This window comes from Oncorhynchus masou, chromosome 13, assembly GCF_036934945.1.
Source record: "Oncorhynchus masou masou isolate Uvic2021 chromosome 13, UVic_Omas_1.1, whole genome shotgun sequence".
NCBI classification, from domain to species: domain Eukaryota; kingdom Metazoa; phylum Chordata; class Actinopteri; order Salmoniformes; family Salmonidae; genus Oncorhynchus; species Oncorhynchus masou.
The window spans coordinates 31963362-31972831 of NC_088224.1; positions in this window are offsets into that span (position 1 = coordinate 31963362).

Sequence of the window (9470 nt, forward strand, 5' to 3'; positions counted from 1 at the left end):
CAGGCTGAATGGTCTGGCTGTGGAGACAGAGGGGCTTCAGCACGGCTAGGAGCTGGGGATGGACCAATCTCATGGCTAGGAGTTGGGAATGGACCAATCACAAGGCTAGGAGCTGGGACTGTATCAATCACATGGCTGGGAGCTGGGAATTGACCAATCTCACGGCTAGGAGTTGGGAATGGACCAATCACAAGGCTAGGAGCTGGGACTGTATCAATCACATGGCTGGGAGCTGGGGATTGACCAATCTCACGGCTAGGAGTTGGGAATGGACCAATCACAAGGCTAGGAGCTGGGACTGTATCAATCACATGGCTGGGAGCTGGGGATTGACCAATCACATGATTAGGAGCTGGGAATGTACCAGTCACTCAGCTAAGAGCTGTGACTGTACCAATCACACGGCTAAGAGCTGGGAATGTACCAATCACATGGCTAAGAGCTGGGAATGTACCAATCACATGGCTAAGAGCCACAGTCATAGAGCTCCGATAAGAGCCGGGAGAAGCAAAGAGAGGCAAAAAGTGTGAGTGTGTGCATTTGTGCAGATGTAAGACAGAGAGAGGAGGAGTAAGATAACCTCTGATATGATGTGTTGTTATCATTTACATCTGTCTGGACAATAATCCAAATCCAATAAGGCTGAACATCATAACAAAAATCAGCCCCTCTTCTTCTCTCTTCTTCTCTCCTCCCTCTTCTCTTGGGGCCCAATTCAGATTTAGGAAATGTACGCCTTTTATTTCCTACGCACTTCTCAGTAGTTGGTATTCAGACTTACAGATCCAGTCAAACGTTTGGACACACCTACTCATTCAAGGGTATTTCTTTATTGTTACTATATATACTATATATTGTTATTATAATAGTGAAGATATCAAAACAATGAAATAACACATATGGAATCAATTTAGTAACCAACAAAAACATATTTTAGATTTTAGATTCTTCAAAGTTGACACCCTTTTCCTTGATGACAGATTTGCACATTCTTGGCATGCTCTCAACCAGCTTCACCTGGAATGCTTTTCCAACAGTCTTGAAGGAGTTCCCACATATGCGGAGAACTTGTTGGCTGCTTTTCCTTCACTCTGTGGTCCAGCTCATCTGAAACCATCTCAATTGGGTTGAGATAGGGTGATTGTGGAGGCCAGGTCATCTGATGCAGTACTCCATCACTCCCCTTCTTGGTCAAATAGCTCTTACACAGCCTGGAGGTGTGTTGGGTCATTGTCCTGTTGAAAAACAAATGATAGTCCCACTAAGTGCAAACCAGAAGGGATGGGATATTGCTGCAGAATGCTGTGGTAGTCATGCTGGTTAAAAGTGCCTTGAATTCTAAATAAATCACTGACAGTGTCACCAGCAAAGCACCCACACACCATCACACCTCCTCCTCCATGCTTCATGGTGTGAACTACACATGCGGAGATCATCCGTTCACCTACTCTGCATCTCACAAAGACACAGCGGTTGGAACCAAAGATCTTCCACCGCTCTAATGTCCATTGATTCTGTTTCTTGGCACAAGCAAGTCTCTTCTTATTATTGGTGTCCTTTAGTAGTGGTTTCTTTGCTACAATTCGACCATGAAGGCCTAATTCATGCAGACTCCTCTGAACAGTTGATGTTGAGATGTGTCTGTTTCTTGAACTCTGTGAAGCATTAATTTGGGCTGCAATTTCTGAGGCTGGTAACTCTAATGAACATATCCTCTGCAGCAGAGGTAACTCTGGGTTTTCCTTTCCTGTGGTGGGCCTCATGAGAGCCAGTTTCATCATAGTGCTTGATGGTTTTTGACAAATTTTCCGGATTGACTGACATTCATGTCTTAAAGTAATAATGGACTGTCGTTACTCTTTGCTTATTTGAGCTGTTCTTGCAATAATATGGACTTTGTATTTTACCAAGTAGGGCTATCTTCTGAATACCACCCCTATCTTGTCACAAATCAACTGATTGGCTCAAACACATTGAGAAGGAATGAAATTCCACAAATTAACTTTTCACAAGGCTCACCTGTTAATTGAAATGCATTCCAGGTGACTACCTCATGAAGCTGGTTGAGAGAATGCTAAGAGTGTGCAAAGCTGTCATCGAGGCAAAGGGTGGCTACTTTGAAAAATATCAAATATATTTTGATTTGATTAACTCTTTTTTTGGTTTCTACATGATTCCATGTGTATTATTTCATAGGTTTGATGTATTCGCTATTATTCTACAATATAGAAAATAGTTTAAATAAAAAATAAAAAACATGGAATGGAGGTGAAGGTGTGTCCAAACTTTTGATTGGTACTGTACCTTATGCAGGTGCATAACGGGCTCTGCAGGTGTGATCAGCCAACTTCCTGCATTTCAACACATTGTGCCATGGTGCAGAGATGTTTTGTTGTTGTTGCTGTTTTATTTATTACATTTATTTATTTTTTATTTAACCTTTTTTAACTAGGAAATTATTTTTAAAAAATATATAAAGAGAGACCTAAGACAACAACATAGCAAGGCAGCAACACATGACAACACAGCATGGTAGCAACACAACATGACAACAACATGGTAGCAGCACAAAACATGGTACAAACATTATTGGGCACAGACAACAGCACAAAGGACAAGAAGGTAGAGACAACAATACATCACGCAAAGCAGCCACAACTGTCAGTAAGTGTGTCCATGATTGAGTCTTTGAATGAAGAGATTGAGATAAAGCTGTCCAGTTCGAGTGTTTGTTGCAGCTCGTTCCAGTCGCTACCTGCAGCGAACAGAAAAGACAAGCGACACAAGGATGTGTGTGCTTTGGGGACTTTTAACAGAATGTGACTGGTAGAACGGGTGTTGTATGTGGAGGATGAGGGCTGAAGTAGATATCTCAGATGGGGGGAGTGAGGCCTAAGAGGGTTTTATAAAAAAACATCAACCGGTGGGCCTTGCGACGGGTATACAGAGATGACCAGTTTACAGAGGAGTATAGAGCTCAATGAATTGTCCTATAAGGAGCATTGGTGGCAAATCTGATGGCCGAATGGTAAAGAACATCGAGCCGCTCGAGAGCACCCTTACCTATCGATCTATAAATTATGTCTCCGTAATCTAGCATGGGTAGGATGGTCACCTGAATCAGGGTTAGTTTGGCAGCTGGGGTGAAAGAGGAGCAATTACGATAGAGGAAAGCAAGTTTAGATTTAACTTTAGCATGCAGCTTTGATATGTGCTGAGAGAAGGACAGTGCACTGTCTAGCTATACTCCTAAGTACTTGTATGAGGTGACTACCTCAAGCTGTAAACCGTCAGAGGCAGCAATCACACCTGTGGGGAGAGGGGCATTCTTCTTACCAAACTACATTACCTTTGTTTTGGAGGTGTTCAGAACAAGGTTAAGGGTAGAGAAAGCTTGTTGGACACAAAGAAAGCTTTGTTGTACAGCATTTAACACAACATCCGGGGAGGGGCCTTCTACTCCTCCTATGAGAGAGCTTCCTACTGCCTGAGCTATGTTGTTGATGTAAATTGAGAAGAGTGTGGAGCCTAGGATTGAGCCTTGGGGTACAGGCAATAGCTGAGACAGCAGATTTTCTGACTTTATACACTGCACTCTTTGAGAGAGGTAGTTGGCAAACTAGGCCAAAGACCCCTCAGAGACACCAATACTCCTTAGCCGGCCCACAAGAATGTAACGGTCTACCGTATCAAAAGCTTTGGCCAATAGCAGCACAACATTGCTTAGAATCAAGGGCAATGGTGAGGGCAATGGGGACATTGATGGCCTTTACGGTTGCAGTGACACATCCATAACCTGGGTGGAAACCAGATTGCATACCAGAGAGAATACTATCGACATCAAGAAAGCCAGTCAGTTGATTATTGACAAGTTTTTCCGACACTTTTGATAAACAGGCCAAAAATAGAAATAGGCCTATAACATTTAGGATCAGCTTGATCTCCCCTTTAAATAAAGGACGAACCGTGGCTACCTTTTAAGCAATGGGAACCTCCCCAGAAAGGAGAGACAGGTTAAAAAGATTGGAGATAGGCTTGGTGACGATAGGGGCAGCAACTTCAAAGAAGAAAGGGTCTAAACCGTCTGTCACATCTGCTCCCGCTCTTCCCTCCCCCTGGCGCTTGAGGGCGCCAGGTTGCCCTGCATCACGCACTCCTGGCATCCATCATGCACACCTGCCTTCCCTTGTCACGTGCATCAGCGTTATTGGACTCACCTGAACTCACGTATCACATGTTCATTTCCTCCCCTATATTTGTCAGTTCCCTGCTCTGTTCCCCACTGCTGCATTGTATTATTTTAGTCTTTAGTATTAGTTTGCCGATGCTGAACCTGTCTCGTTCTATGTCCGTCTTTATGAAATGTTTTTACTCTCCGTACCTGCTTCATCTCTCCAGCATCATTCCGGTGTGACAGAAAGCAACAGCCAACATACGAAGCATTGGGGAGTACTGGCGTTCCGGTTGGTATGGTGACATCGGCTCCTGTTTGCCACCGATGGACCACCGAGGGTGCCTAGCCAGCTCGTTGGCTTCCACACCCAAGCTGGCTCGACAGGCGTATTGCCTCAGCTGGATTGTCAGGCTCCCATGCCTCAGCCCGGCTCACCAGGCTCTCACGCTCCTGCCGGTTCGTCGGGCTTCCACGTCCCAACCGGCTTGCCCAGCGCCCATGTCTCGGCCGGTTCGCCCAGAAGGGACGCCGAGTGGCGCCCCAAGAGGGAGGGGGGGTACTGTCAGGTCTGCTCCCGCTCTTCCCTCAAAGTAGTATTAGTTTAGTATTAGTTTGCTGACGGTGTTCCTGTCTCGTTCTATGTCCGTCTTTATTAAATGTTTTACTCCCCGTAACTGCTTCGTCTTTTTGGGGTCAAGTTTCAGGATCTCCTGACTGACTGCAGTGACTGCCTGCAGGGAGAAACTTTGTAGCGGGGCAGGGGAAAAGAGGGAGAAGCATCGGGGATAGTCACATTAGAAGGGGTGGGAGATGAAGAAATGTTGGAAGGGCAAGGAGGCATGGCTGAGTCAAATAGGAATCCTGACTTAATGAAGTGGTGATTAAAGAGCTCTGCCATGTGCTTCTTGTCAGTAACAACCACATCATCAACTTGAAGGGACATGGGCAGCTGTGAGGACGAGGGTTTATTCTCCAGGTCTTTAACCGTTTTCCAGAACTTCTCGGCGTTAGACCCACAGAGAGAGAGAGAGAACTGCTTCTTAAAGTAACTAACTTTGGCCTTCCAGATAGCCTGAGTGCACTTGTTTCTTATTTGCCTGAACGAGAGTCAGCCAGCCTCAGTATGCGTATGCCGAGCCTTTAGCCAAATGCAATTCTTGAGGTGGAGTAACTCTGCAAGATCATGGTTGAACCAAGGGCTGAACCTGTTATTAATTCTCATTTTCTTAGTGGGGGAGTGTTTATTAACAATACCACTGAAAACATCAAAAAAGAAGGTCCAAGTGTCTTCGACAGAGGGGATCAAGCTGATTCTATACCATTTTAAAGAGGACAGTTCATGAAGGAAGGCTTGCTAATTAAAGTTTTTTAGCAAGCGTCTATGACAAATCAGGACAGGTCGTTTCACTGAGCAGCCATTACAAACACAGGCAGTAAAACAGTGATCACTAAGGTCATTACAGAAAACACCAGACTGATACCTATCAGGATGATTTGTGAGGATAACATCGAGTAGAGTAGCCTTTTCTGGGTGTTTGGAGTCATACCTTGTGGGATTGGTAATAATCTGACAAAGATCAGGGGAGGCCCATTGCTTTAGGACTTAGTCAGGTGGTTTAAGCATGTCCCAGTTCTATTTCACCTATCAGGACAAATTCAGACTTGGTGTCAAGGGCCAGGAGAGAGCTTAGGGCAGGTAGGGTACAGGCCGGTGCTGATAGAGGACGATAGCACCCAGCAACGGTCAGCAAAGAGCTATTTGAAATTTTAATACTTAAAACCAGAAAATCAAATTGTTTGGGGACAGACTTGGTGGAGACAACCGAGCACTGATGGTGATCCTTGGTAAAGATTGCCACTCCCCCACCTTTAGAAGATCTGTCTTGCCAATAGAGAGTCAGAGTCCCGAGTGTGGGTACAAACATGGTCTGTCCCACGGTTGGGTGAAGAAAGTTAGTGGTCAACAAAGCATGCAGGTGTCATGATGCAATTATCAAAATATCAAATCAAATCACAATAATTTTTTCAAATATATAACGACTTGGGTCTAGCCATTGCAAGTTCAGTCACTCACCCCAACAGTGCATGTGTGCTGGAGGCGAGCGAAAGCTCGGGAGTGTGAGGGAGGAGAGTTATAGCTCATCTTATGCTTTTGTTCACATTTTGCCATGAGGCCGACGTTTTAAAGCTAATTTCCAGGAATTCTACACATTTCGTAATTATATTCTATCTGGGGGCACCCCAATTTCCAACTATGTTTTTGGATTGGGGGACCCTGGTTCAGTAATCCAACCTTGACTATTGCAAACCTCAGGAACAACCACATGAACATGACAGAAGGAAAGAAATGTAAACTAAAGATGTAATGGAATGATGCAAAAAGTGACAGTTATAAATGTATAGTATGTGGGTATAACTGGCGGTGGCTTCCAATAGGGGCTAATATTTAACATGATACAAAATGTAAAAACTACAGTGAAAAGTCAGGGCATATAGTTTTTAAAATTGCTTTGGTACTATTTTCACAAGTATGTGATACATGTTCACAACTCTTAGTATAAAACTTCAAACAGGTCACACTTGTAACGCTTTCCTTCAAAACCTGTCATTATGCATTACTTTGGATTGTAAACATCTCTCACCACACAATTATTGATTAAAAATATACATTTATTGTGAAATGTAATGAGAACATTGGTTAAATCACCAAAACACAACATAATGATATCTTTTCAATTTAGTATTTTTAACTGCCAATTAATCCAATAGCAAACAATGCAAGCTACATGTTTCAATTAGCCCTTATGTAACAGTATATATAACTTTAGACCGTCCCCCCGCCCATACCCGGGTGCGAACCAGGGACCCTCTGCACACATCAACAACAGTCACCCACGAAGCATCGTTACCCATCGCTCCACAAAAGCCGCGGCCCACTGCAAGGGGAACCACTACTTCAAGTTCTCAGAGCAAGTGACGTCGCCGATTGAAACGCTATTTAGTGCGCACCGCTAACTAAGCTAGCCAACTCCATGCTGAAATAAATCCTCAATAGGGTTGAGGAAAGGAGAGTACGGGGGCAGGTACAGGATCATGAATCAGGGATGGGCCCGAAACCATGCCTGAACCACCTTTGCATGGTGGAACCTGACATTGTCCCACACAATGACATAGGTGACCCCTTTACCTTGACAAGCCTGTTCAAGTTAAATGAGAAACACAATGAGGTGTGCAGTGTTGTCGGATCCATTAATGGCCTACGTCCTACCACCCCATCTTCAGAGATACTGTATGTGCACATGGAGATGTTTCCCCCACGTTTTCCAGGCACTTGGACGGTCGCCCATTAGCCGATGAGGTTCCGCCTACGGCGCCAACTTTTGGCCAGGTTGAAGCCCGCTTCATCTAAAAATATACACTTGTGATGGTTCACAGCAGCATCAAGCAACATCACCCTTTAAAAATATATTTTGGTTAGTTATTCTTTACAGTACAGTTCCAATATGATATTGTGAAGTAGCATGTGCATCAAATAGTAACAGTAATACAGTATATAGTGCTGTACCGGAACACTCGGCCCGCAGTTGTTTCACCCGGTCGCTGTTTCTCTCAAAAGGCACCAGGTAAATACTTTTCATAGACACCTGGTGCCCCTTCAAAAGGTGGGCGATTGTTGTTGGTCTTCTGCCAATTCTGATGGTAGAACAGAGTATCAGTATACTGTAACATGTTTTGTGAATTTAATTGCATTACAATATGTCATTTTTTGTAAATGTAATGGTAAAGCATAGCGCACATCCTGCAGACTGCAGACATTTTACTTGGCAAAATGTTCTCATGATGGAATTGACAGTTGATCTTTTCAGATTGGGGTGAACTAATGTGTCAGCCTCCACCATGGTAAAGCCTCTGGATACATGGTCAACGACGATGGCTAGGACTTTATTAGACATAACTGTTCCCTGCCGTCTGCCTCCCTCTCTCTGATGTCCACATCTTCAATGGGGCCCATGCCCACCTCGTCGACCTCTTCGATGGGGCCCATGCCCACCTCTTCAATGGGACCCATGCCCACCTCTTCAATGGGACCCATGCCCACCTCTTCAATGGGACCCATGCCCACCTCTTCAATGGGACCCATGCCCACCTCTTCAATGGGACCCATGCCCACCTCTTCAATGGGACCCATGCCCACCTCTTCAATGGGACCCATGCCCACCTCTTCAATGGGACCCATGCCCACCTCTTCAATGGGACCCATGCCCACCTCTTCAATGGGACCCATGCCCACCTCTTCAATGGGACCCATGCCCACCTCTTCAATGGGACCCATGCCCACCTCTTCAATGGGACCCATGCCCACCTCTTCAATGGGACCCATGCCCACCTCTTCAATGGGGCCCATGCCCACCTCGTCGACCTCTTTGACGGGGCCCATGCCCACCTCGTCGACCTCTTTGACGGGGCCCATGCCCACCTCGTCGACCTCTTTGACGGGGCCCATGCCCACCTCGTCGACCTCTTTGACGGGGCCCATGCCCACCTCGTCGACCTCTTTGACGGGGCCCATGCCCACCTCGTCGACCTCTTTGACGGGGCCCATGCCCACCTCGTCGACCTCTTTGACGGGGCCCATGCCCACCTCGTCGACCTCTTTGACGGGGCCCATGCCCACCTCGTCGACCTCTTTGATGGGGCCCATGCCCACCTCGTCGACCTCTTTGATGGGACTCATGCCCACCTCTTATTTATTCACATTGAGATTTACGTCTCTTTTTTCAACTGAACCCTGGCCAACAATGCAACATGCATATAGTTAGTTACACATGAGACACAACACAACATAAACACCATAATGAACGGATTGGAAGAACAGTACAAAGTGCATAAGAGATTATAAACATGTGCAATCTGTGGTCAGCAGCCATCCAAACAGGATCTAAAATCACCAATCAGAATAAAATGATCTAGTTATAAGCACTTCTACAAAGTGTTCCAAGATGATGGGGCAGCAAATCAAAAAGCACTCTTACCAAACTCAGTTCTTGTGTTGGGAACATTATGTAAAATGCAGTTCTGTGATCTCAGACGGTAATGACCATGAGTCTGTAGGGAAGGTAAAGCACTTCAATATATTGGTAGCTGCTTTAAAATGGCCTTAGAGACAAGCATGTAATAGTGACTCTGTTGCCTTACGGTTAAAGATGTCCTTCCTGCTAACTGATAGAAGGTACAGTGATGTGTATGAGGCCTTGTGTTTGTTACAAATCTCAGAGCAGAATTCAGCATTGTTGAT